The sequence below is a fragment of the Tenrec ecaudatus genome, chromosome 13, assembly GCF_050624435.1.
Source record: "Tenrec ecaudatus isolate mTenEca1 chromosome 13, mTenEca1.hap1, whole genome shotgun sequence".
Classification (NCBI taxonomy): Eukaryota; Metazoa; Chordata; class Mammalia; order Afrosoricida; family Tenrecidae; genus Tenrec; species Tenrec ecaudatus.
This window is the reverse complement of record NC_134542.1, coordinates 103,716,636-103,744,019: the sequence shown is the minus strand read 5'-3', so window position 1 is coordinate 103,744,019 and position 27,384 is coordinate 103,716,636. Positions and strand designations below refer to the sequence as shown.

The following is a 27,384-nucleotide window of genomic DNA, read 5'->3' as shown; positions in this document are numbered from 1 at the left end:
CCCAATTGGAGACATAAAAGAAAACTGTACTCTTTACCCTTCCAGTGTTTCGTAAACAAAAGGGGAAATCTGAGGCTAATGAGTGGGAATTGAGCAGGCCAAGGACGACCACCTGGAGACCGGATGTTAAGCCTCAAGCAGGTGTTGAGTTTTTAAATCCTTTTATTGGGGGCTCTGACAGCTTTGATAACATTCCTTACATCCATTGTATCATGCATATTTGTACATATGTTGTCACATATGTTAACCAGAGAAAAGACCAGATGAAGGCACCATGTGGAAGAGGTGACAATTAGCAGGTGGTCATAATGGCACCTGAGGGTTTGAGAGACTTGGTAGTGGGAGGACAAAGGAAACTGTCACAAAAGCATGGTTGATAGCGGTGGCAGTTACATAATCTGTTGTCAATCTGAGAGGATTAAGAGTGAAGGGGTGGGGGTTAGCCTGTCAATCATGTGGCGCTTGATGACCGCATTTGGAGGCGCTAAGGAGATAAATAGCTCAGTGAAGGCACGACACACGCTGACTCCCTGGGAGACATTGCAGTTGACAATACACATGGAACTACGCCAGTGCCCTGAGCTGGAGGAGCCACGTGGAGAGACCCCTGCCAGCACTCAGATGCTGATAATGCTACTGGATCCACGAGACTTTCCACGCACTGGCCTGTGATTTTTCTGCATTCGACATCATTGCATGTATGTCACTGCATGTCTCTCGTGAGTCTGAAGAGGACTTTCTAGATTGGTATTGGACATAGGGCCTAATGGACTTGATCTGGACTGAGCTGGGATGTTTTCTTACCGTACAGTTACTATTTATATAAAGCTCTTTCTTATACACACCTGCGTGTTTATGAATTTGCTTCTCTAGTCTAACCAGACTAACACAGCAGCAGAGCAATACATGACAGTTCTAAGAGGGAATATAGAATCAGGAACCAGGCCTTGAGGGGGACGTGTACATTGTGTTAGAGGCATTTACTGGATTGGTCCCGGGCCTCCTGACTAAGGCAATCAGGCCACAGCTCAAGACTGTGCAACCCCAGTACGATGATGTCTGTCAATTAATGCACCCTTCCTGGGGATGAGCCTGTGCACGTCCTGGTTAATAATCAGAAGGAATTCGATGGAGGATCAATCCATGTGGACACGCTGCAAATGGATTTGGAGAATTTATTGTTTTCTGCAGCCTCCTGCAAACTGGTGCTCAGAATTTGAGGTCTAATTCATATTAAAGTTATATTATTGTAGATAAGGTGTCTCCCATGCACTCTGTTGGTGTTTCCAGAGAATTATCAGACCCAAAGGAGCAGGAGGAGCTGCCTGGTCTGAAGTGGAGGATGTTGTGGATTACCAAGTTTGTGACTGCCAACCGCTGATCTAGCTCCAGGTGGCTACAGAGAAGAAGAGAGTCGCGTGGTCTGCTGGAGGCTGAGTTGAATAGACATGTTATGGATTTTACTCTGTCCCCCCTAGAATATGTGTTGTGAAACCCAACCTCTGTGCCTCTGGGCATAATCTCTTATATACGACGAGGTACCCCCAAAACCTTGACTCGTGCTGGCGAAGCGGAGCTTTCATATATATTTTTCCCCACTAGGCAAGCGTCGAGCAACTCGTTCTGAGTTAGCGCACATAGTTGTATTGCCTAGAAAGGTTCTCTCTGGTCGAAGTGATTTTTTTTCGTAAAAGCAGTTTTGCTCAAGCCTCATTTTTTTGTGATGGCTTTTAAGAGAACAGTGTGAGGTTGTGAAATTTTGTTTCCTGCTTTGTAAAAATGCCCCAGAAACTGTTGCGATGTTGAACACAGCTTATAAGGACAGCCCTATGGGAAAAACTCAAGTGTGTGGGTGGTTTTCTCGTTTCAAAAAAGGTGAAAGGTTGATTGATGACAAACTCACTGTGGACATCTGTCAACTTTCCGAATGAACGAAAATGTCAGCTCATAATGCATTTGGAGTTCATTCCACCAGGCCAGACTGTTAATCAAGCTTTCTATTTAGAGATTCTGTGAAGATTCATAACAGTGTGTGACAAATGGGGGACTGGTTTTGCCACCAGGACAATGCACCTGCTCAGTGCGCCAGTTTTGGGGCATAAAACAGCATTCCTCTCTTGCTCAATGCACAGTGCTCACCTGACCTTGCTCCGTGTGACTTCTTTTTGTTTCCAAGAATGCAGAGGGACACGATTTGACAGCATAGGAGAGGTGAAGAAAAAAACAAGGGAACTGCTGTCAGCCATCCAAACAGATGAGTTTGATAAATGTTTCCAAGAATTAAATCACAGACTTGACGAATATATTAAGTGTAATGGAGAGTACTTTGAAGGTGATACCCTTGTTTTATGTAAAAAAAAATGAATACATACTTTTGAAAAAAAATATCATGTGTTTTGGGGAGGATGCTTCTCATAGGTTGTCTTTGTTGTGTCAATGAGACAGGATTAGGGTAGGATATGTCTTGGGTTCATTTCTTTCTAAAGGAGGTTAACAAGAACGCTAAAGTAGGAGAAATGGGGTAAACCAGATGCCCAGCCACTTAAAGCTCTCCAAGAAACTGGGAGGCAGAGCCGACAGAAAGCCTTCCACCAGAGCTGGCCCTCTGACTGTGGACTTCCAGCCTCCTAGGTGATGACAACATACATTTCTGTTTGTTACTCCCATCTTCTTGTGAGCTGTGTTAGAGTAGAACTAGATAACTAAGACAGAATTTGGTACCAGAAGAACGTGATACTGTTTTAACCAAAACCATCTAGTCGATTCTGACTCATAGTGACCTTCCCGGGTGGAATAGGACCGCTCCTGTGGGCTTCCAGGTCTCCTGTCAGGGGCAGAAAGATCAGTTTTCTGCCACAGAGCAGCTGGTGGGTTCCAATGGCGACTGACCTTGCAGGACCCACTACACCACCAGGCGGCCGGCAGAGTGGTACGGTACCAAATAAGAAAGGCCTCTATGACCTATTACCTCAAAGAGGCTGTTGGTGGGATTATGGATGTCAATCGGGTGAGGGCTCAGATGACGTGGGGAGAGCTGTAGAGTAAGTCGTTTTCACTGTCATCTAGCGCATACACACGACGCTGCTGTTGCTAGGTGCCATTGGGTCGGTTCTGACCCATAGTGACCTATGCACAGCAGGATGAAACACTGCCTGGTCCTGGGCCAGCTTCACAATTGTGAAGCCCATTGTTGCAGCTGCCTCGCGGAGGGCCTGCCTTTTCTCACTGCCCCTCCACTTCACCAAGCGTGATGTCTTTCTCCAGGGACTGGCCTCTCTTGGTAGCTTGTCCTGAGTACATGAGATGAAGTCTCACCATCCTTGCTTCTGAGGACTGTTCTGGATGTGCTTCTTCCAGGTGAGATCTGTCTGTTCATTTGGCAGTCCGTGGTGCTTCCAATGTTCCCCAGCCCCATAGCCCCAATGCACTGAGCTTTCTTCAGTCTTCCTTATTCAATACATAGGATATCCGTAGTAAAACGTTGCTAGAAATATGGTGTAAAATGTACTTCTGGGAAATCTTTAGTTGAAATGTGACTGGACAATAGAGGAAGAGTATTTTTGGGTATTTTTTTTAAATGTCTTGGCAAAGAGCTTGTCTGAATTGTACTTAAATGCTTGGTAGAAGGTAGAACGTAGAGTTAAATGCGAAAGAGGTGGGCTTAACAATAAAATGTGCAAAATGAAGTAGAATTTTAAAATGTGTACAATTATATTGTAGAAACTAAGGAACATGTCCTAGAACGTTCACTAAAAATGTATCCTAGCAGAAAACTCATCAGCTCAGACAGGGGTTAGAAAAAGGAAAACAGAAAGAAGAAAGTGTGTGCCTTTTAGAATTCTACAAGCAGATAGTAGGTCAAAGAGCTTCAAGAAAAGAAAACGACCACCCCAGAGCGACTCAGAGGTCAGCAGAACTGAAGGCAGGAGTGTACGAAGCAGCGTCTTCTTGGATTCAAAGGCGGGGGAAGAGGAGCCAGGAGTCATGAGGCCTGGGCTTCCCTCTTGGCCATGCCACCGACCCCTGCAGCCTCTGGACCTTGATTTCTGGATTAATAAAGGGCACTGCTGTGTCCGCACAGAAGAGGGGACCATGATAGGAAGATACTTACCCTACAGCACACTCCAGGAATTTCGGAGTGGAAGGAGCAGTTCATCACCGCAGTGCAACAAGCTCCCGTGGTACCCACACTTTCAGTACCTTGTCCAGTGAGGATGCAGTGGGGCACTCACAAGGCTGCATCTGGGCCATTGAGCAGTCGGATGCCCCGAAGCAGGGATCAGAGTGGGACTTTTTTATAGACATTATAAAGTCACACATCTGGGTGTGAATCCTGTCTCTGCACCTTTTAGACATGTCAAATTCTTTAGTCTCAGCTTTTTTAAAAATTTCCATCTATAAAATGAGGGTAATCATATGTAACTCAAGGCTTAGTTAAAGTTTAAATAAGATGCCCAGGAGCGAGGACACCTTGTAGCAACCACTTGGAGAAGCAGCCACTCTAGCGGTGGGGCAAACAAACTGCAGAAAGCAAGCAAGTGCTCAGTGACAAGTGGGGACATGTCAGGAGGCTACCCCGGGCCAAACACGGGGTCATTTGTACACCAAAAAGATTAATACTGACGATCCCGCAGGACCACATAGGTGGAGCCTCTGCGAATGCCTCGCCCAACAAAACTTTGAAAATAGCAGATAACTTTCAGCAGACCTCACCCGAGGAACAGAGATCTCTGCAAACTACATCTCACCACTTCAGAGGGAGGAATTGACACAAAGAATCCTGGAAAAAGCCACAGTTTCTGTGCTGCTTGGTGGGATATCAAAGCACCTGCATCCCTCTCCACTCTCTGCACTTTATCAGCGAGCTGAACTTGAGCAGGAGGAGCCACAGGTTTCTAAACCCTAGCAAGGGGGTCCCCACTGGCTCATTGCAAGTCAGCCAGATGGGAAATTTACGTCTGCTGGGGGCTGGCTCCCAACATCTGACTGGAACTCTTGGGGATTAGACTGTGTCTGAACTTCCCTGGAGCGCCAATGGGATTGACTGACTCTGGGCAGGTACAGAATTGGAAGGACGTGTGGTAGGGGAGAGAGTTATTGCGTCAGTGATTGAGTGGTTCTTCCCAGCCCAGGATTCAACGTGCTAGCCTCTGACTGCCCAGCCACTCATGCCTGATTAGAAAGTGAGTCTGACTTACAGGGCCAGCAGCTCCTGTGAGTAGGGTTATCAATAGCTTCTCCTTGTATTGGTCTGATCAATCATTGCCTGACACTGCCTGAAGCCTTGGGAAGCAGACTCCAAACCAGGATTTGGATGAAGGCAGTGTTTAATGAAGTTTTGTCTCTAGATCCTGATAGAGGATGCCAAACTGCCTGGCCAGCCTTGACTACTCCGTGTCCACAATAGATGCGTGAGGATTGTGTTGCCCCCAGAGACAAGCATAAAAACAAACAAACAATACTGCTATGTCTGGAAAACAACAGTCAATCTCTGTGCACTTGCAGGAGGAGGAGAAAACAACCCAGTTAACTGGGACACATAGAGATGTGGACCCACAGGAGCTCCTGGAGGAAGAGAGGGCGGTGGGTCCCCGGATGAGGGAGATGACAGTGATGCTCTCCAGCTACTTTAAGTGACTGGGAAATTCAATAGAAATAGACAACAGAAAGAACACACTGTACAGGAATTCTGAAATTCTCTAGAGACCATTCTGACCAAACAAATGAAAAGTTAAAAATAACTCAGCAACTACAAATAAAAATTCAAAAGGCAAACACCAAAATATTAGAACTGAGTGTGTTAGTCTGGGTACTTTAGAGAAACAAATCCACAGAAACTCATGTTTAAGAGAGAGCTTTATATTAAGGTTAAGTGCGCATCAAGAAAACATCCCAACCCAGTGCTGCCTAAGCCCACAGTCCAACATTAACCCATATGTCCAACACCAATCCTCAAAGTCCTCCTGCATCTCACAAAACAGATGCAATGATGCCGACTGCAGGAGGAAAACCGAGTCAGTGAATGTGTAAGCATCTCAGCGCTGGCAGGGGTCTCCACACAGCTGCTCCAGCACCCACGGCTGCATCAGGGTAGGTCCATGCGGCTTCTGCTCAGGGATGTCTTGCAGGAAGTGAGCCTTGAAGCAGGGAGCTGGCTAAGGCAGACACACCCTGGTCCGACCATCAGAAAGCAAGAGACCAGAGAACTAGAAAGGCAAGGCTCACTGAACCATTTATCCCTCCACCCTTCAATTAACCCCACATGTGTTTATCTGCCAGGTTGGCACAATAAACTAACTACCTCACTGAGTAACAGTTTGAAAGACCAAAATAGAAAGAATGAATAATCAGTGACTTTGAAGACAAATCTCTCAAGACCAAAATACAAGAAGATCAAGCCATAAAAAATGACAAACAGCTAAGAATTCTATGAGACACCATCAAAGGAGCAACTTAAGTTTGATATATATCTTAGAACAGAAAGACAAAATATTAACTACAGAGAAAATAGTAGAAGCATTAAGGGAGAATTTCCCCAGTATTATGACAGAACATAAAATAGCCACTCAAGAGGCCCAAAGAACTCCAAACAGAATTGATCCCAAAAGAATTCACCGTGGCACATTATAGTCAAAATTTGCAACATCAAAGAAAAGGAAACAATTCTGAAAGTAACGCAGGAAAAAGAACATCACCCATAAAGGCCAACCAATTTCTCTATTGAAACCCTGTAGGCAAGAAGACAATGGATTCATGTGTTCAAAATCTAGAAAGAATAAACTGCCCACCAAGAATCCTACATCCAGCAAAAGTATCTCTTAAATATAAAAGAGAAGTAAAATCATTCTCAGATAAGAAAAAAAACTCAAGGAACTTGTAAAAACAAGACTACATTTACAGAAAAACATTAAAAGGAGTCCTTTGGGCAGAGCAATACATAGCAACAACAGAGAGCAACCTAAAATGATCAGAAAAGACACTTTTATGGAGAAAAGTAATACTAAAGTAATACAACTGAAACAGACCTACGTGAATACAAACAAGGAATCAGAGATAACAATTCCACAACAAAGACAGAAACCAACTAACCAACCAACCACAGAGGGGACAGAGTAGACCATTCATAGTCAGCAGAGAGCATATTGAACTCTTCACAGAAGATCACACACTATTTTGAATTTAGAAAAAAACTACAAAAAACAACTGCTTCTCAAAGGAAAAAAAGCTTCAACAAAACTAAGAGAGGAAAATCATATAAACAAATTAAGCAATAAGAGGAAAACAAAAAAAAAGCACAGAGAGATTCGACAATACAACCCATAAACAAAAGGAATATAACACATGAAAACTGAAACCGGTATCACCGAGGGCTGGAGGTACAGGGAATCCAGGGTGGATGATACCTTCAGGACCAAGGGTGTGAGGGACGATGCTGGGAGAGTGGAGGGTGAGTGGGTTGGAAAGGGGGAACTGATTACAAGTATCCACATGTGACCTCTTCCCTGGGAGAGGGACGGCAGAGAAGGGGGGAAGGGAGACTCCAGATAGGGCAAAATATGACAAAATAACGAGGTATAAATTACCAAGGGCACATGAGGGAGGGGGGAAAGGGGATGGAGGGGAAAAAAAAAAGAGGACCTGATGCAAGGGGCTTAAGTGGAGAGCAAATGCCTTGAGAATGATTGGGGCAGGGAATGTATGGATGTGCTTTATACAATTGATGTATGTATATGTATGGATGGTGATAAGAGTTGTATGAGTCCCTAATAAAATGTAAAAAAAAGAAAAGAGGAGTAAAAAATGATTAGGGCAAAGACTGTACAGATGTGCTTTATACAATTGATGTATGTATATGTATGAACTGTGATAAGAATTGTATGAGCCCTTAATAAATTGTTAAAATTAAAAAAAAATGAGACAGGTGATAAGAGTTGTACATGTCCCCAATAAAATGATTTTTAAACAATGAGACCAATAAAACCATACTTACTAATAACAACACTGAATGTAACTAAATGTATAGAATAAATCTGTTAAGAGATTAAAAACAACAGAATTGATAACAAAACATTAATCTTTAATATGCTGCTTTCAAGAAATATACCGTAGGAAAGTTGTATGTTACCAAACACATTTTTTAAAAATTTGTAATCAGTTCCCCCTTCTCCGTCCCACCCCCACCTTCCCTCCCCAAACACATTTTATGAAACAAGTCTAACCCTGAGGTAAAGACATCACCAAAATGGAAAATTATAGGCTAATCTCACTGATAAATATGGATGCCAAGATTGTCGGTAAGATTCTAGGTGTATAGAATTCAACAGTGTCAAAAAAGGGATAGTTTAATATTAGAAAAACAATCAATATAATTCACCACATAAAATGAAAGATAAGAACCATGAGTCAGAAGGGCAAAAGCTCGCTTGATCTTGATTTTCAGTATGAATACAGACCGTGAAAGCGGGGCCCCATGATCCTTCTGACAAAAAAAAAAAAAAAGAACCATGAGTATATCAATTGATGCAGAAAAGGCATTTGATAGACACCCATTATTGATAAAAGAATCAGTAAAATAGGAATAGAAGGGAAATTCCTCAACAATAAAGGCCAATATGCCAAACCAATGACCAACATCTCCCTTAATGGAGAGAAATGGAAACACTGACCCCGTCAGGCAGCAGCCAGACCGGGTTGCCCTTTACCACCTTTACTACCTCTCCTGACTCCTACAGTACTGGAAGCCTTAGCCAGAGCTACGAGACATCGAAGAAATCTGCAGAAATCTACACTGCAGTGAGGAAAATACAAATAGCTCACTCAAACAAATGAGCGCAAGGCACGACCACACAGTTCACTAAAGACGACATCCAAGCAGTCAGCAACCACATGAAGAAGCGCTCACTCATTAGCAAAAAAAGAAATGCGAGTGAAGCAGCCATAGGACATCACCTCACCCTGACAAGCTTTGCCACGACAACACAGAATAATGAATGCAGGAGAGGATGTGGGGAGAGTGAAATATTCATACATTGCTGGGGGGACTAGTTGTACAACCACTGTGGAAATCCATGTGGTGCTTCCTGAAGCAAACACAAATACAACTCCCTCTACTGGCTGCATACCCTAATCAAGTGAAGGACACAGCACAGCCATCTTTACTGCTGTAATTTCCATAATAGTAAAAACATGGGAACGCCAAAAAGTCCTACTAGAGAGAAATGGATAAATAAATTCTGGTACATGCACACAGGTATTTTATGCATCAATTTAAAAAATGACTACCCTGTCAAGCACTGCAAGACATGGACAGAAGTAGAGAACAGAAAACAATTTATAAATTATCAAAGGCTCATGAGGGAGGGAGGGGGAGGGGGAAAATGAGGAGCTGATGCCAACAGCTTAAGTAGAAAGAAAATGCTTTGAAAATGATGATGGCAACATGTACAAAGGTGCTTGACACGATGGATGGATGGATGGATGGATGGATTATGATAAGAGCTGTACACACCCCCAATAAAATGATTTAAAAAGAAAAACGTTGCATCTACTCAGCACTCCAGATACATATTTAAACAAAATAGAATTCGTGGAAAAGAAAAAATTTTAAAGTGGAGAACAGTATGCTTAGCAAAGTTAGTTAAAGATAAATTTAATGACACCAGTATTATAACGAGAAAAAAAATGAAAAAGTGACTTTCACACAGAAGAATAAGACTTTAAAAACTCAGAGAAACCCAGGGACAGGCATGGGAGCCCTTAGAGAGGAGATGCAGGGTCTTCTGGAGGGAGGGAGTGAGAGAAGGGAGGAAGCAGGAAAAAGGATGCCCTTTATGGGATGTTTCAATCGATACTGTTGCTGATCTGATTAGATGAGGTGTGCTGTGCAGCTAAGAGTATGTTTTCCCTTAAAAACCAAAGAAAATAAGCAAATGAAGTTAAAAAAATTAAAAGTGAATGCTCACATTGGTGCGAGTGGGAATAAAATGTAAAAGCAGGATAGTGCAACTGAAGTGGACTTGGATTCTTGAGGGACACACAAGTTCATTTCAAACAAATGGGGAAAAAAGGGAATAGTAGTAACAGATGAGAACTCAATGAATAAAACAGAGCCGCGAGTCCAGAGGGACCTTTTGCTCCAACGGGTTAGATCAGGGAGCGCTCCTTTTCATAGAAGATTGCCAGGGAATGGAGAGGAGGTGAGAGGCCTAGAGAGACCAAGGTAGAGTACAGCCTGTGGCAGAGTTGTCTAAGGCAGAGGCCACAGATACAGGTCACAGACCTGTGTGCCTACAGAGAGTCTGGGGAGATGTGCAGGTTCAACCTTTGATTCAGTGGTCTGATTCAGCAGCCCTGGAGTTTGCTTTTTCTATCAGAATCCCCGATGACTATAGAACTGGTCACCTGTGGACACACTCATAGCAATGGCTGCTACAAGTCCCCTGGCCGGGGACAAATAGTTGACATATTTGAGAGGCTGGGGATTTAAGTCCACCAGAGACGCCACAGCAGAAAGGCCTTGTGAAAAATTAATTATTGAAAACCCCCGGGAGTGCAGCTCCGTGACACACATGGAGTGGACTTGCGTTGGACTCGACTCCATGCCAACTGGCTAAGAGCACTGGTCAGAGTTGTTGGGTTTAATCATTCACACCATGAAAACGTTTACTGTGGAATCATCTAGAAAAATGTTACTTGTCTCGTTTAATAAGAGCCCCCTGTTAGCTTAGAGGTTCTGCATTCGGCTGTAAACCGCAGGTCAGCAGTTAGAAATCACCTACCGCTCTGTGGGAGAAAGGGATTTCTACTCCTGTAAAGAGTCACAGTCCTGGAAACCCACCGGGCAGTTCTGCCCTCACAGGGCTGCTGTGAGTCAGCATCAACTCGATAGCAGTGAGCATAGTTTAATATTATATTGAAATTATATATAACGGCATATATATTGTTATTTGCATTTTTAATTATATAATGTTAGGATAAAAATTTCTAGAAGCTATAACAAATGTTTGCTATAATTAGAAGTTCACATACATTTATTTTTTTTAAAAATCATTTTATTGAGGGCTTGTACAACTCTTATCACAATCCATGCATCCATTCATTGATTGTGTTAAGCACATTTGTACATTTGCCATCATCATTTTCAAAGCATTTTCTTTCTACTTGAGCCCTTGGTATTGGCTTCTCATTTTCGCCCCTCCCTCATGAACCCTTGATAATTTATAAATTATTATTTTTTCCATTTCTTACACTGACCAATGTCTCCCTTCACCCACTTTTCTGTTGTCCATCCCCTGGAAGGGGGTTATATGTAGATCATTGTGATTGGTTCCTCCTCCCCCCACCACCCACCTTCCCCTTACCCTCCTGGTATCACATACATTTTTAAAGAAAAGAGAAATCTTCTGCTAGATTGTGTGTTCATTTGTGTTTTTTTAAGGGTTATTATAAGAGCTGTTTAAAACAATGAAATCTTTTAAACCTAATGTGACATTAGATCCATTTTGGTGTATCAATTTATAAGATAGACAAAGCTGGTGAATTTGTCACCTCCAAAATGTGGAGTTCTGCCCTGAAGCTCACGGGGCTGATCAATAATCGCTCCAAGTCTAGTAGAAAGAATTTACAAGTGCTGGCATGCGGCAGGGAATTCACCAAGGGAAGCTCTCTCACTCCTAGACAGCCTGGGTGAGCTCTGCGGGCACAGTGGGGTATGCCGCAGTAGGCTGTGGACCACAGGGCAGTCGTTAAAAACCACCGGCCACTCTACAGGAGGAAGATGAGATTTTCTACTCCCTTGACGTTTACAGTCTTGGAAACCCAGAGGGGCAGTGTAGTAGCTAGGGATTATGTCAACTAGACACTCCTCGCTAGGGGTGGAGTTAAACCTGTCAATCAAGTCCCAGCCTGATGACACTTCCTTGATGTCATAAATCCTTTGTGTAAGAGCCAGAAGAACAGAGATGATCTTTCTCAGCCTCTCCACCTCCCTGCCAGTTGCCTTGCTTCCTGCTTGACCTTTCTGCATCACCAGCTCACAGTTGTGCGAGTCTGAAGAGAACCCTCACTTGCACTGGACTTGTGGCCTTGAGTTGGACTGGGCTGGGATGACTTCCTTTGCTATAAGACTATTTGAGGATATAAAGCTCTTTCTTATACATATATTAATTATCATTAAATTTGTTCCTCTAGACAACTTGGCCTTACACAGGCAGTTTTACCTTGTCCTATAAGGTAGCTGTGAATTGAAACTCACTCGATGGCAGTGAGTTTTTGAGTTGAATAGTAGAAATCTGCACTCACTATTCGTCTGAGTAAGTAATCAATCACTAATGGGAAAAATTATCTCAGATCCATCCCAAAGTCATGCATTTGGAAAAATACAACACCCCCTGCATAACACTCTTGAAAAACAATCACCTGAATTTAATCACAATTTAATCAGATGAATTCAGAATGTGAGACAGTGTCCAGGTGACTGGTTTGCAATTAAAAATATATCAATATCATGAGGGACAACCAAAATAAGCAAACAAATACAAAACTAAATAAACTTGAGGCCAGAGGAATAATCTGGATTAAAGGAGACCAGAGACCTGACAATCAAAAGCAATATGTGAACCATGTGTAGGTCCTAGATTGGGGCCTTTGGGGAACAACACAGGGTCTGGGGCCACTACGAGTCAGTGAGTTTGGTTTTGGTTTGGAGAGAGATTTGAATATGCATTATGTATTAAATATTATCAAATATTGTTCCCAGTCTTTAGAAGAATGTTCTTACTCCTAGGGAATGTGCTGGCATATTTAGGGGTGAAGCATTTGTAGCTGAAGGGATTTGATGTCTGCAATTTACTTACCAGGGCAAACAAACCAACTAATCAACCAAGCGACAAATACAAACATACAGGGCAAGTGGTAACAATGGGTGAGTGCTAGTGCAAGGTAAAGGTGTGTGGCAATTTGTCTTGTTATTCTTTGAGCCTTTTGGGGGTTTAATGTTTTCATTGCTGGGAGGGGGAATATTGAATGAGGTACCAGTTTGAGTGCTGGCCCAGGAGAGTCTACTTTTCTCTGGACTCCCTCTCTGGTATTGGCTGCCATGGCTCAGCCAGTGTGGGGGCAGCACATTGGAGACTGCCTAGACCCTCCATGGGCCTCATGGAGCCAGCTGAGATGGCTCAAGCTGGGCCCAACCCTTGTCCTCCAGGACATGGAGGCTGGCAACTATAACCCCAGAGAGATTGATTCTGCTGTTGGGGAGCAGGGGTAGCTGGTGTTGGGGAGAAGGGCCTGGAGGAGGGGGGAGGAGCCTGGGGGTGTGACCCCAGTACCTCAAGGCTTCCCATGTATAACCATGACCCACCTGCTTGTGGTATAGACATTGGGAGTCCAGTGGACAGGGTAGGAAGGGATGCAGGACTCTTACCCCTTCACCTGTCCGGGTGCCCATCCCTGCCTGTGCACATGGACCCTGGCCTTGGTTCAGGCCTGTCCTCTCGGGTGCGGTGCTCTCAAGATTCCACTGTCACCCAAAGCTCCAACCATCTTCCTGCTTCCAGTGGTAGCTGCCAAGCCTGCTGCCCTCTCGTCTCTGTCTTCCTGGGCGAAGACTGCAGAGCTGGGACAGTTCAGGACCCCAACACCAGGGTGGAAAAAGTGGGGTGTGCATCTGTTCTCAGTCACAACGCTCTCTGGGGAGAGAAGGTCAGGAGGCAGAGCTGGAGAGTTCCCTGAGAGACAACTGGGGAACCATCCTGAGACTTGGGGCGGGTGGGCACTGGAGACCGGGGCTGGGTCTGTGAGCAGCTGTCTGGGGAGCTGGATTCTGGGCTCCCCCTCCTTACTGTGATTCTTAGGCTGTCTTCTTCAGAGCAGGCCCAGCTGCCTGGTCCACAGGAAAGCCTGGCTGGGTGTCTCACAGTGGCCTCTTTCTGCTTGTCTGCCCCCACCTGCCTGGGGAGCTTGAAGTGCAAGGGTACGCATCCTGTCTCCGCCCTCCCCCAGAGCCGCAGCCTCTTCTGGGGAGGAAGAGGTGGGATGGTGACACCCAGCCAGCCCTCCTGCTCACACAAATCTGACCTTTCTTGAGCCAGCTAACAAGAGTTGGGGAGATGCTAAGGAAAGTTAAGGTAAGATGTGCTCTCTGGGCAGTGGGTGTCCCGGAGGGGCCTGAGCTGGATAGGGTCCTCTGGGTGCAGGCCAGGGTCTGTGTAGGAGGTATATTGGTGGGGGATCTGGGTAGGTCCTGCGGGTCGGGGTAGAGCTACTGCGGACACCTGCGTGCTGGTAGAGAAACCACCAGTGCCTCTCGCTGTCCTGGCTGACTGAGAATATGGGACCTTATGATCAGTACTGAGGCCCAGGGTGAGTATGGGGGTATGACAGGCCTCCAGGTATTTCCCCTTTGCCTCAGGGCCTCACCTTCTGTGTGGGCCCTCAAAGACTCCCTTAAACTTCGTGAACAAAGGTCTGGAGTCTTTGTCGGGGGACCAAAGGAATGAAGTTGGTGCTGGAATTCGCTCTAGGACTTGGGGAGAAGGGAGCATCCCTGGGACATGGTGTTTTCTAACCTCCTCTTGCATCCATCTGAAGCCCACGCCCCACTGCCTCCTCGGAAGTTTCTTTCTGGATCCTGGTCTGGATTCCTCCTGAGGTGCAGCCCAGAGCAGGGCTGAGTCTGAGGCTGCACTCACACCCTTGGGCAGGTTTGAATGTCCTGGGCTTGTGTGCTCTGGGGGCCTGTCTAGGCCATCTGGATGCCTGTAGTTAACTGGGCTGATTCCAGAACCTTCCATCAGGACTCTGGAACTTTGAGAGGTCAGGGAAGGACCACTCATCCTCCTCGTCCACAGCACCTCCAGTCACTGTACCTGCCAAGCCATCCCCTTGACTCCCAGCCAAGTACTTGTCCTGAGAGACCCTTGTGTGGGGGCGTCAACACACCCGAGTCTCAGAAAGATTGAACTGTGTCCGGCTTCTGAGAAAGGAAGTGGGCAGACACATTGCCCATCCAACCACCAGCACGCCTCTCCTTGCCTTTCCCTGCATCCGTCTCCATCGGAAGCACTTCAGCCCTGCTCAGATCTGGCCTGTTTCAGCCTGCAATAAGAGGAAACTGACAGGAGGGACCTGAAGTGGCTCTGATGAGGCTTCCTGGAGAGTTGGCTCTAAGGGCCCTGCCCCCCCATCCCCACTGCCTGGCAGGACCCTCTCTGTGCTAGGGTGCTGACCAAGTTGTTTTGTGGTGGATGTATGCCCACCCTCTGCCTGCATGATTAGAAAGCCTCCCCTTCGTGTCAATCATGCATGCACAATAAGTATAAAAATCCTAGCCTCTCCTCCCTTCACACGCCACTTCCCCTTTGAAGTAACGCTGGGCAGACAGCGCTGCTAGCCCTGTCCCCCGACCACCAGGCTCTCTGCGGTGCCTAGCTCCTCACCCTTCAGAACCCCGCTTCGCCCTGCCTTCCCTGGCCCAGCACCCCTCTCCCTCCCGTAGCTTACTTACTGCTGACTGCTCCGCATAGTCTCAGGAGCCGCCATGTCCCGGCCTCCTCTTCTTGGTAGTACAGAACTGTGTCGTGTGTGTGTGTGTGTGTGCACGTGTGTGTGTGTGTGTGTGTGAGTACAACCCCCCACCAGCCTCGTCACCACTGATTCCATTCTGACCCAGTGACATGCCCCCTGGGTTGATGAGGCTGTGCATCCTCCTGAGAGCAAACAGCCTTCTCTTTCTCCAGAATGGTTAGCCGCCCAACAGCCTCCACGGTTCCTGGATAGGAGGGATGAACCAGGAGTGGGATCACTGATGGGACATGAAGGGGCTGGCGACGGGTGCGTGGGAGCAAGCTGTGTATCTAACTGGTGATTAAATTCGCAATTAAAAAGTTAGAAAAAAGAAACAATCGGGTGGCTCCATGCGATGTTTGGAATTTCCTAGCGTGTGTGTGTGTGTGTACATGTGTAAACATGCATCTATGAAGGCGCTTCAACATTCAGTGGACAAATGGAATGAAAAGATAATGGATTTTTTTCCAATCGTTTTTGAAGTCCTGTCCCCCTGCCCTGCCTCGCCCCAGCACGTGTGTTCTCATGTGTGTGCATGCGTGTGAGTGAGTGAGTGGCTCTGCTTCCTGAGAAGGGTGGGTGCTGGCGAGGACTGCTGAGGCCTGACGAGAACCGCCTGTGACCCCGCCCACCCGCCAGGGTGGGGACAGGCTGCTGGGTGACAGCCCGTATGTCGCCAGGAGCAAAGCGGGCGTGGTCTGGCCACGGGTGGCCCATCACAAAGGCCTTATCTCCGTGCACTAAGGTCCTCTTCCAGAGGGCAGGCATCTTGTTTGGGGCGCCCTGTTGGGGGACAGGTGGTACCTGAGCCCGCAATGCGCTGCCCTGCCCGTTCTCCCTCTTGAGGGCATGGAGGGGGACTGCTGGGAGTGTGCATTTTTGTGTATGTACAGTCAGGGGAAACTCAGGCCAGGGTTGACATCCGTTTACCAAGCACTTCCCTAAACTGGTTGCCGATGGTTTCCAAGCGAGTTGGAAGGTGGCATCTTATGAGGCACCCAGTGAGTTTGGGGCCCGGCAGGACTACTCTTCTCTCGCTCTCCTCGGGGCTGGGCTCCTGTGACTGCCTGCACAGCGCTGTTAGGTGGACCCCAGGGCCCTCCATGATCACCCCACTTCTGAGGTGGGTGCACCGAGGCCCAGGGGAGCCAAGATGTTAGCCTGAGGTCATACAACTGGTAAATACTCAGCTTTACTGCCTTTCAGGGACGAGGAAGCTTAAAAAGGGACCCCAACCTCACGGTAGTAGAATACTAGTTCTAATCTTAATTATGGTAGCTTGCCCTGAAGCAAGGAACCCTGGCCGTGGCATAGTGCTTACTCATTGGGCTGGTAACGGAAAGTCAGCAGTTTGAAACCACCAGATGCTCCCCAAGAGAAAGACAGGCCTTTTTCCTCCCATAAAGAGTTACAGTCTCGGAAACTCACAGGGGCAGTTCTGCCCTGTCCTATAGAGTCACTAGTAGTCCGCATCAACTCAATGGCAGTGAGTTGGATTTTTTAAATTTGCCTTTAAGGAGTGGTCTCAATATGCCTGGGACACTGCTAAGTACTTCAGGCCCATATTCCCCCATTTTACATGAGAAGACTGAGATTAAGACACAGTGTTATGCTTTGGGATTTGTTATCATCTTGGGCAGGGTATAGAGGCAGGGGCATACTGTCCCTCAATGGCTTTGCCCCCCACCACATTGACTGCCGCCGAGTCCCTCCTAGCCATGCATCTGATGAGACAGCTGTGTGATAGGTGTGCTTGTGGGACCAACCACTGTCCCCCTCCCATCCTGCTTCTCCCATTTTCCTTTGACATGCTCCATGGCCTCTGGTCAGCTTTGTTGTCAGGTGCCTTTATTTACAAGGTGTCATTATGTAGTGCAGAATGAAGTGCTATTCTGTCCTGCACCATTCCCAAAGGACTTGTTCTGTTGAACCAATTGTTACAGCCATGGTGTCAGTTGAGCTTATTGAAGGGCCTCCTCTAAGCATGATGTCCTTCTTCAGGTCTGTCCCTCATGCCATCCTCTCTTCTTTTTGTTTGTTTCTTTGTTTTTGCCATCCTCACTTCTAAGGAGCAATAGAGATATACTTCTCTAAGATAGACTTGTCCATTCTTCTACCAGGCCAAGATATATTCAGTATTCTTTTTCAGTACCATAATTCAAGTGCATCAATTCTTTATTCATTACCTTCTTCTTCTTTATTTGTTGAGGTATCCTTTTATTCACTATCTTATCCTTCCTTACTCACTGTTAGCTTTTACATATGAAGAGACTGCATATGAAATGGCTGTGTAGGAGGTGACTGACATTTTATGACATGAGTCCGGTGCACTGTTAGTGCTCAAAGTGACACCTTTACTCTTTAACATGTTAAAGAGGTCTCTTACAGCAGATTTCCCCAATGCACTACATCTTTTGATTTAAAATGTTTTATTGTCATAATTTATGTATCATGAAATTCAGTCACACAATCATATTAAGAAGAGTTGTGCAGTCATCACCACATCTATTTCAAAACATTTTCTTTTCATTCTCATTGTTGTCAGCTCGCATTTCCCCACAACCTCCCCTGACATGCTCCCAGTCACTGCCGTTATAGAATGTGTAGCCTGGATTTCATATGCAGACACTCATACAAAACACAGCATGACTCAAGCAAACAAACAAATCAACAACCATGACAACACAAAGCAGAAAAACCTCAATCAAAAAGAAAGTAGAAAATACTTAAAAAGGAAACAACTTTAAAATGGGTCAAAAGGCAGATCACATGATCAGGTGCTACATTTTAGCCGAACTAAATCTGACACCATCCACTTTACAGTGCTCTCGGTCTGCCTCGAAGCTTACTCCATGTGGGGAACCTGCCCAAAGATTTTGGGCTTCCACTGACATCAATGTACATCTGCAAACCAGGTGTGCAGAATTTAAACTCTGATACATTCCCTCCTTCAAATTTGGATTCTGTTCTTTGCAATCTTTGGATAACACAGGTTGGTGTGTGTCTTCCATGTGGACTTAGTTAATGCCCCACTTCAATGGCAAAAGTATTCTTGGGCATATGGTATCTCTATTCCCAGTTGTTTTAGGTAGCTTTCCACAATAAGTGTACATATTTATAATCCCACCTGTGTTTAAGAGTTCTAATCGCTCTGAAACTTTTCCAACATTTGTTTTCTCTCTCTACCCTCTCCAGCATTAGGCTATTGTTTTATTGGTTGTTTTAATTTGCAAATCTCAGATGGCTAGTGAGAATATACTCATGTGTTTGTTAATCATTCAAGTGTTATCCCTTGTGAATTGTCTATGTCCTTCGTCCAATGTTCAATTGGAGGCATGTGTATAAGAAAGAGGTTTATAAAATGTGTGGGAAAAGATGACAACATATGTACAGATGTGTTTGACGCAATGGATATATGTATGGATTATGATAAGACCTATAAGAGCCCCCAGTAAAATAAATTATAAATAATTAAATAATAAAGGGAGGGGGGAGAAAGACCTTTATATGCAAGAGCAGGTGAATATTGAGAAAACATCCCAGCCCATTGCAGATCAAGTCCACAAGTCTGATATTAGCTCATATGTCCGATACCAATCTAAAGTCCTCTTCTAACTCACAAAACACATGAAATGATGCCAAATGCAGGAAGATCCCAGGCCAGTGAGTGGGAAGTCTTGTGGCTCCAGTGGCCTTGTAAGCATCTCAGCTCTGGCAGAGGTCCCCCACGTGGTTCCTCCAGCTCAGGGTACTAGCTTAGTTCCATGTGTCTAGTCAGCTGCTATGTCTCCCAGAGAGTGAGCAGAGAGAGAGTGTCACCTGCCTCCAAGGAGGAAATACAGGAGTTCCCAGAATCCTCAGGAGAAGGCTATCTCCACACAGAGGCCTCATTGGCTACACAATGATTGACAGGGTAGACTCCACCCCTACACTCTTAATCTTCTCAAATTGACAAACGATTATATAACTATCACAGTCCCTTTGTCCATTGGTCCTTGCTAAAGATTTTTAACCAATTCTTGGGCTCTTGCATTACTCTGTTGAGGAAGTTTTTTGATGGGCATTAAGTGTTTTATTTTTAATAGGTCCTAATGCCATGCCTTCTCCCCACCCCCAACTTAGTACAGTTTCCCCGATGATTTGCTCAGCATACAGACTGAATAAGCATCGTGAAAAAATATTCCTCTGATGTGCATTCCTGATTTTAAACCACGTGGTTTCGCCTTGTTCTGTGTGAATGACTGACTTGTGGTACATGTACATGTTCCCCACGAACACATGAAGTGTTTCCATTTTTTTTGCAATGTTATGTATAGTTTGCTATAATCTCCACAGTTGCAGGCCTTTGCGTAGTTAATGAAACACAGCTAAGGATGTCTCTGGTCCTCTTTGCTTTCCATTGAGGTCCATCTAAGTCAGCAGTGACATCCTTATTCCAAGTCTTCCTTGAATCCAGCTTGAATTTCTGCCAGCTCTCTCTTGATGGAGTGCCACAACTGTTTTAAATTTTCTTCACTAAAATTTTACTTGCTTGTGATGTTAATGATTTTGTTAAATAATTTCAACCTACTGTGCGTTCACCTTTCATTAGTAATAAGGTGGCTCTTCTATTTGATTGGCATTGTGATGAGTTCTAAATTTTTTACACAGAGTACAAAATACTCCCAGTGCTGCATCAGTTTGTTGAAGCATTCCATCAATTCCGAGGACCGTGTTTTTAGCAGGCTTTCAGTGCAGCTTGGACTTCTTCTACCAATACCATGGGTTCTTGATCGTACTCCACCTCTTGACATGGCTGGCAGTCGCCAATCACTTTTGCTACCATGACTCTATGTATTCTTTCGATCTGTTTGTGATTCTCCCATGTTGTTGCTGTTAGGTGCCATTTGGTTCTTTTCACCTCATGGCTACCTTGACATTGTGTACAGCAGAAGGAAAAAGTCCTCGGTCTTGTGTTATCCTCGCCATTGTTACATAAGCCTGTTATTGCAGCGGATATGCCAGTTCATCTCACTTAGGGTCTTTCTCATTTTCTACTTTACGGAGTTTGATGTACTTTTCCAGAAACCAGTCCCTCCTAATTACATGTCCAGAGCACTTGAGGCGAAGTCTCATGCTGTGTGGTTAAAGAGTTGTGTACAGCTGTCAAGTTGAAAAGGGGTGGCCTGTGATACTTTATATCAACTAGACACTCCTGGTGAGGCTGGTGGTGAAACCTAACCTATCCATCAGGTCTTAGACTGATGATACTTCCTTGGGGTGCAGTCCTTTGTATAAGAGGGAGACCAAGCAGAGCAGAGCTCTCTTTGACCCTTCACCTTCCGCTGGACCTGGATCCTTTAATTTCCTGTTGTGTCGGCTCCTGCTGTGTCACTTGCCAGGAGCCATTGCGGACTGTCAACTCTGGATTCATTTGTGCATTTTCACATTAATTTGCCTCTGCAGCCACAACCCTGCTTTCTGCTTGTCCTCTGCCACGGCTATACAAGTCAGGAGAAGCGTGATTGAACCCACTGGACTTATCTACTTCTGCAATTGTGTAAGCCGTTTCTCAATATAAATCTCTTACTGTTAACAAACACATAAACGTGTTGCTGGTTTTACTTCTCTAGAAAACCCACGCTAACACAGAGATATATACAGAATCCCTGTAAATGGAACAGACACTTCAATAACTTTTCCTGATATGTCAAAACTACACCAGTAGTTTCCTTAACACATGGTTTTTAATAATCAAGCATATGCTACCGTTTAGCATTTTTAAGCTTTAATGTCTATTATTACAAAGACCTTCAAGCTGAGAAATTGTATATTTCAAAAGGCCCTCTAAAAAGAAATAAAACTTGTGTGTTTTGTTAAGCCATTTAGAAGACCTCACGTATCAAATAACTCAAATCACAATAGCAGGTAAGTAGGAGTTTATTTAAAGTATTATTTCCAACAATAAGGCCTCTTTTACTTGATCTAGCAAAGAGAAATATTTCAAATAAGAGTCAGTACTTGTATTTAGGATGCTTGCCAATGTGTTTGGAAGGCTTTTATTTGTTTGTTTTTGAATGTTCTTCTATTCCACATACCATGGAAAAGTCTCATGATTAAATCTCTAGATAGAAATCAGGATAATCATTTGCCAGAGAGAATCAGTTCACTTTGAAAAATAAAAAAGAGCTACAAAGAATAGTGTAGATAACAGTATATATAAAGTCCAAATACTAGCATTAAAATTTCTTTGAAGCACTTTATGTTTTAGTAATTAAGAGAAAGAAGACATGAAGACTTTATTTCTGATGAGAAGCCTATTATTACAGATCATGCAGTCAATTAAGAGTTCACTCAATATTTTTCTCCCTTGGGATTAGAGTTTGAAAAGGGCATCACACTCCTAAATCACATCCACTGAAATCCGGTCATGAAATTATAAAGTAACATGGATTATTTACGATTCCCTGTATTGGTCCATTGGCAGCCTTTGTCAAGTACACTGGGAACATTTTCACCTTTTGTTCAGGCAAGTTTGTGAAGATAACTGAATACAACCAGATCACTTCCCAAATGTTTCGCTTACATCTTAAATTCAAGAAACATAAGAAAAATGTGATTTCTAAAAAGCCACATCAATACAAGCAATATAATGGAAGATTCTGAACTCTGTTTACTTTTTCATAGGATGCTGTCTTGTCTCAGAATCTAAGTGTTAGTCAACAGCTTTAAGACCAATTTCGCTCAAATGCTTTGGGATCTCTCTTATCTGCCTGCTTACATTTCTGGGCATTTGAAATTTGTTTTTTTTAGTCCTTTAAAATTTTTTTTGATACTTTTATTGGGGGCTCATACAACTCTCCTCACAATCCTTACATCCATCCATTGTGTCGAGCATATTTGTACATTGTTGCCATCATCATTTTCTTTCTTTTTTCAGTTAGGGCTTATTTTGTATTTTGTTTTATTTAATAACTCATTCTATTTGGGCTCTGACATATATTATATAATCCACACACCCATTATATCAAGCAAACATGTGCAATTGTTGGCATCAGAGATTTCTATACATTATCTTTCTTCTTGAGCCCCTGATATCAGCTCCTCTTTTTTTCTCTTTGATTTATTTTTTGTTTGTTTTTAAATCATTTTATTGGGGCTCATTTAACTCTTATCATAATCCATCCATCCATCCATGCTGTCAAAGCACATTTGTACATTTGTTGCCATCATTTTCAAAACATTTTCTTTCTACTTGAACCCTTGGTATCAGCTCCTCACCGCCCCCCCTTCCCCATTCTCCCTCACGAACTCTTGATAATTTATAATTTTTTTTCATGTCTTACACTGACCGATGTCTCCCTTCACCCACTTTTCTGTTGTCCATCCCCCTGGGAGCGGGTTATATGTAGATCGTTGTAATTGGTTCTCACTTTCTACTGCCACCTTCCCCTTCCCCTCCTCATATGGCTACTCTCAATATTGGTCCTGAGAGGTTTACCTGTCCTGGATTCCCTGTGTTTCCAGCTCGTATCGGTACCTGTGTACATGCTCTGGTCTAGCCAGATTTGTAAGGTAGAATTGGGATCATGATAGTGGAGGAGGAGGAAGCATTTAGGAACTAGAGGAGAGTTGTATGTTTCATCATTGCTATACTGCACCCTGACTAATCCTTTTTTTTTTTAAACTTCATGGAGCTGTATTAGGAATTTCAACTGAGATAACACTGCTTATGGATGTCATAGAATGAATGGGATAGTGATTCTTCATAAACTGTTCTTATTGTCCTTGACATATTCTAATAATATATAGGTCATAGCAGCCCCCAGATTAACTTTAACTGCTTCATGTAATGTGGCTAATTTACTCTGCTTTACAGGTGATGATACGGTGTTATTAAAAAAGACATTCATAGATATAATGGGAGCTATTTGAGGATATGTTTCTTACCTCTATACAGAAGGCTTTCGGATCACCATTTTCTCCCTTTTTATATCACAATGAAACTAGACTCAATTCCTGGAAACTTTCATCTCTGTAAATAGAATACAACACTTCTCTTTTCAGCCCCTGGTTTTCATTGGCACCCACTGTGGCGGTTATGGGGCATTTCTTCAGCATACATTTACGATGATTGAGAGAAAGCCAGGGCCGTGCCCCTGAGCCTCTGACACGCTATTTTCTACCTCAGCTGTGAGCACTCCGTTCACACTCACAGGTGTGAATCCCTTACAGCCCCAGCCCAAAGGCAGTTTGAAGCCACCGGAGGGTGGGGAGGGGGGAGTTACGAGTAGGAAGCCTTGTATGTTCTTGATATCGCCTCACAACCATTCTGGTCTCTAGGCTTTTGGATTCAGGTCATTAAAACTATTTTTGATATGGTCCCTAAATTCAGATGGTATATCCTCATGGTCCTTGTGGTAGATAGATAATTGTATGTCAACTTAAAGCTGTATAAACGTGTAAGGGTGGAATCCAACCTGTCAATCAGTTCACAGCCTAATGCTCTCTCCTTGGGGGAGTGGCCTTCTTATAAGGAGGATCCTGGAACTGTCCTCTCTTGGCCACTTGGTCTCCTTGCCTGCTAGGAATTTGCCATTGACCCTGAGAGCTGCCAGAACCCTGCTACGTTTCCACCCAACCTTGGATCCACACGACTCTGCACCCACCGACCTGTGATCTTCCTGCATTCTGCATCATTGTATGGTAACCCTGAAGAGGGAGTTATGGACTAGTATCAGACTTGAGTTGGACTGGCCTGGGATATAATTCCTTGATATATAATTACTTCCTGATATAAAGCTCTTTCTTATACATAGATGAGTGTTACTGGATTTGATTCTTTAATCATCTCCGCCCAACACAATCAGATTTTGGCTCTTGTGGACTTGTTCTGTTTTCCTCCAGCTTCTCCCAGAATTTGCTATGAGCAACTGTTCCACAGTTGGCGCACAGCCTTGTTTTATCTGATGATACTGAGTCTTTCTTCAGAGTTTGATGCTTGTATTCCTCTGTTTGGGGAAGTCCACATCTATCATCAAAGCTTATGTTGTTGAAGAAGGTATTTTCAGTGAATAAGTTATTGTTCTTGCAAAGTCCCATCATGCAATCTCCAGTTGGTCCCTGTCACAAAGCTGCATCTTCTAACTACTGATCTTCACCCTTTGTTTTCAATTTTTGCTTTCCAGCCGCCAGGAATGATCAGTGCATCTGAATTTCATATTGGATCACTTTAAGATTGCAAAAGTTGGTAGAATTCTTCACTTTCGTCATCATTGGCATTAGTGTCTGTTTGGAAATTTCAGTGGTTGTCCTATTTAACTGGTCTTGCTTGTAGGTATATGGGTAGTAGCCTATCGCACTGTATGTTACTTCTGGATCGATCTTGCAGTGCTGTTTTTATGATGAAGGCAGTCCCATTCCTCTTGAGTTCGCCATTCCTGGCAGAGTTAACCATATGGTTGTCAGGTTCAACATGGTCATTACCATTCTACGTGAGCGCAGTAATCCCTAGGATGCTGGTTTTTTTCTTCAGGACTTCCAGTTTTCCTAGATTAATACTTGGTGAATTCCATATTCTAATGAATGGATGTCTACAGCTATTTCTTTTCATTTTGAGTTGTAACACATCAGCAAATGCAGGTCCTGGAAGATTTGCTCCGTCCACATCATCAAGGTCAACTCTCTAAAACTCACTGCCATTGAGTCGATTCTGACTCGTGTGGACCCTGTAGGACAGGATAGAAATACCCCTGTGGTTTCTGAGACTAATTCTTTACATCAGTAGAAAGCTTTATCTTTCCCCAAAGAGCAGCTGGTGGTTTCAAACTGCCAACCTTGAAGTCCACAGCTCAATGCATAACCACTATGCCACCAATGCTCCCTGACGAAACGACAGATGAATGGTTGTCAACTTGAGCAATAAAAACTTCCTTGAAAGTGCACCTCTCTTTGTTCTCCTTGACTTCTCTGCAAGTTCTCCCCTCTGCTTGGCAGCCATCTCCCCCAGGAGGTCTTCTCTGCTGGCTCATGCTGGGTCTGAGGCCCCAACTCCAAGGGTTTCCATTTGCCCTAGACCTGCGTCTGTGTCTGATTCAGCTCTGCTGGGCACAGGGAAAATGCCCAGGGAGACATGGCCAGATGCAGTTATGCATGAGAGAGATGGCCCAAGAATGGCTGTCCATACTGTGAATCTGACCCAGGCCCCCCAGGTGAGTCTTGGATGGAAAGAGTCTGGGCATCCCTCACCTAGGAGGTAACTTTGAAGGGAGGACATATCTGAGGGCAGTGCAGGTGAAGACCTGCTGCTCTTGGGCAGCCACCGCTCATCCCCATTGCTCCTGGCTCCTTGTGAGCTTGGCACAGCCCTGTCTGTACCCTCTTTGCCCTTGGTCCACCCCCCTCTGTCTCCCCCTACCCCCACCACCTCCACTTGTTCTCTTCTCTCCTGGTGGGTTTTGACCACTTCCTGTAGAGCGGCTTCAGTGAGGGTCCCCCAGTGGCTGCTTTCTGTTTCCCCGTGGGAGTTGGCTGTGTCTCTTCTCCCTCTTAGTCCCTGCCTCCTCTACAAACCCCACCCCATTTCTGTCTCAACGTTCCCTCTCTGTGAGTACACCAGACCCACTTTCTTCGTCATTCTCTCCTCTCCCCTTCCCGCCTCCTCACCTCTCTCCTCTGGCCCAGCCGCTCTTTCTCTCTTCATGTAGCATGGGTCCCCAAACTTATTCAGTCTGCTGCTCCTTTTTCGGAAAACAAAAGCCGACACACCGACCCCAGTATTCCCCTGGCGATTCAAACCTTTTGTACTATATATAGCCCATAATCCAGGGTGAAGTGTAAGTACCTGGCTTTGCAGCCCTGCAGGGGGCAGTGCTACCCACTTTGGGAAACACTGTCTAGAGCTATGGACTGGGAGGGACCAAGAGGGGGAAACTTGGGCAGATGTGATGGGCCATCCCTTCTGATTATGGTCTTGATTCAGTTCCTCCATCTTTCTAGAACGTTCCCCTTCTTCTGGCCTTGGGTCTTCCCCTCAGCCTTTACCCACCCACCTCCCACTTCTGCCCTCCGCCCCCTCCCTGCCACAGTTGAGAAGGGACAGCTGTGACTTATCATGGGTATGTTTGAGCGTTGTGCATATGCCTTTGTTTGTGTGTGTGTGTGTGTGTGTGTGTGTGTGTGTGTGTGTGTGTGTGTGCTTGCGAGCTAGATGGGCCCAGAGGTTATCTGCTGAACTGGAAGCTGGGAGAAGGTGGGGAAGGTAGGTCACACCTGCAAATTAAATAACTGGACGGGAAGCTGCTCCTGGGACTCTCTGGCAGTTCCTTCTTTCTGGAGTGGTCACCTCATAGGCTAGGCCTACTCTGCTCCTCTTTCTGGGATTCATGGGTCTAGAACACTGGTTCTCAACCTTCTTGATGCTGCGACCCTTTAATACAGTTCCTCACATTGTGGTGACACCCCCTCCCCCAACCATAAAATTACTTTCGTTGCTACTTCATCACTGTAATTTTGCTACTGTTATGAATCAGGCGACCCTGTGAAAGGGTCGTTCGATCCCCAAGGGGGTCGCGACCCACAGGTTGAAAACCGCTTGTCTAGCAGGTAACGTAATGTGGAGCGATGAGGCTTCCTGCCCGGTGCTCTTCCACCTTCAGCTTGCTCTGGGCTGACAGGGTGGAGGTGGAGCCCCTGGGTGCGTGTGAGATGGCAAGGGGAGGCACTGCTTCCTTCTCCTTGGCTTCTTGGAAGCCTCCTTCCTCCGGTGCGGACTCCACATCAAGCCGATCCTACGTGGCTCCTCTCGGTGGAGCCTGAAGGCAGCACGACGTTCCCAAGGCT

General features: G+C 45.0%; 1 protein-coding gene and 1 pseudogene across 6 annotated transcripts in view; one reads left to right on the top strand and one right to left on the bottom strand.

Annotated features, from left to right (window-relative positions):
* BIN1 (bridging integrator 1) overlaps positions 1 to 27,384 on the top strand; it is a 93,185-nt gene that overhangs the window by 40,030 nt on the left and 25,771 nt on the right. The gene's annotated exons all lie outside the window — the stretch shown is intronic.
* Positions 22,272 to 23,664, bottom strand: LOC142424744 (RWD domain-containing protein 4 pseudogene; annotated as a pseudogene).